The sequence below is a fragment of the Palaemon carinicauda genome, chromosome 14 (genome assembly GCF_036898095.1).
Source record: "Palaemon carinicauda isolate YSFRI2023 chromosome 14, ASM3689809v2, whole genome shotgun sequence".
NCBI classification, from domain to species: domain Eukaryota; kingdom Metazoa; phylum Arthropoda; class Malacostraca; order Decapoda; family Palaemonidae; genus Palaemon; species Palaemon carinicauda.
In genome coordinates this window covers 52,155,966-52,158,163 of record NC_090738.1, presented here as the reverse complement: position 1 = coordinate 52,158,163, position 2,198 = coordinate 52,155,966, and positions in this window count along the sequence as shown.

Below are 2,198 nucleotides of genomic sequence, written 5' to 3'. Positions count from 1 at the left end.
AATTTTGAAGATACCTATATTCGTTTTCATTCCGAGTTTTGTCAATGGATATTACGAAGAGTTCAGAAAGACGTCTGATGACTCTGGTATCGGGAGGGGGGGGGTTTACTCTGAGATCATCCTTAATATACTTAGAGACAGAGGAATTAGCAGATGAAACATAATACACTTACGCACATACATACATATATATACATATATATATATATATATATATATATATATATATATATATATATATATATATATATATATATATACACACACACACACACACACACACACACACACACATATATATATATATATATATATATATATATATATATATGTGTGTGTGTGTGTGTGTGTGTGTGTGTGCGTGGCTGTGTGTGTACATCCAAAATAGTTTCTTATAAGTTTTGATCTAAGACAATCTTGTTGTATACGATATTTATAAAACATCCATAAAAACAGAGAGAAAATTACGGATCGACCTGAATTCTATTATTATTATTATTATTATTATTATTATTATTATTATTATTATTATTATTATTATTATCTAAGCTACAACATTAGTTGGAAAAGTAGGAAGCTACAAGCCCTAGAGCTCAAACAAAGAAAGTAGGTCTGTGAAGGAAGGAAATACGGAAATAAATAAATTATATATGAAAAGTAAGTAAAAAGAGATATAGAATACTTTAAGATCAATAATAACGTTAAGACATATCTTTGATATATAAACTATGAAGAGATACTTACCGTATGTCAACGTGTTCAACGCAAACCATTTGCTACAAGTTTAAATTTTTGAAGCTTTACCGATACAACCGCCAAAATCAGCCCAGTTCTTGAAGGAAGTATGTAGGTAGAAATTGTGTGTGTGTCACTACACGTCAGCAAGTAGCTGTTGTTTTTATGCCTAATAATAAAGCCTGCTTTTCCTTGTCTTTGTTAAGTAATTAATCTGTTATTTCTTCTTGTTGATTTTCCTATTATAAACGCTTGCGTGATCTTAAAGCGCACGTAAATTAGAATTCTCTTCAGTTCTTGTAAATTCTTGGCAAAAACAATTTTCACTGAAGGCGAACCCTCCCACCTTTGCATCCATTTCATAGCCTTTCAATCGTGGCTGCCAGCCACGCCCCCCCCCCCCCTCCCCCCGCCCCCTCATAATTCCTATTTTTCAAGCACGAGCGCAACCTTATCCTACATTTTTAGTAGGTATTAGTTCACAAGCAATAGACGGTTGTAGTTATTACCCAAATGAAAAACATGATTCAAAAATACTAATAAGAACAACAGCCACCAGCCAAGATTCTTCATCTGTTGTTATGGAATAGAACGATCACCTGCACATCAGTCGCCTCTCAAACTTGGCATTTTTTAAGAGACTCACAAGAGCTTGTTGGGGGTCAATATTTATTCCGTTCATACTATCTGATAGTCCTGCGTTTATCCAACATGCACTTTCAAGTTCCTCCTTTAATTTTCTTCACAGAATTATGAATTATTGCAACTCTTGCGTTGGGATATTATTCGTCGAAGTTTTGTTGACTGTAATAACAATGTTATACGTGTTATACGAGTTAAAAGGATATTACAGCAGATACATAACTTAATGGGTATAAACGCCCCGTTTATACCCATTAAGTCCATTAAGAGGTAGGCTATTTTAACGTATAGCTTCAAACACAAGCTGTCTCTAAGAGTAACCTGAGACAATAAGTATCTATTTGCTTTGAAATGTAACTTGGTTTCTTGAAATGCTTCAGAATATTCGGTCACCCTTATTCTGTCTCTGTAAGTATTTATCTTATAAATTCTCTTTAAATGAACATTTTGCGTTTAGAATGCCAATATTCTTGGAAATAGTTATAAATAAAAGTTTTGTCAATGTATCACCAGGTGACATCCGTAGAGACCGATTTTGATCAAACATTGAGGAGCTTTGTTATAAATGCTTCACAAACAAGTGATGGTGATCATTGTTTGTCTTCAGTGAAAAAGCTTTATAGAGAATCTAGTATTCCCATTTTTCCATTCGATCTAGCTATGTTAAAGTCACCTGAAAACGGAAACACGCATTTGAAAAACTGGATATTCTATTATATATATATATGTATATGTATATATATATATATATATATATATATATATATATATATATATATAAACGTATATGTAATTATATATATATATATATATATATAGGC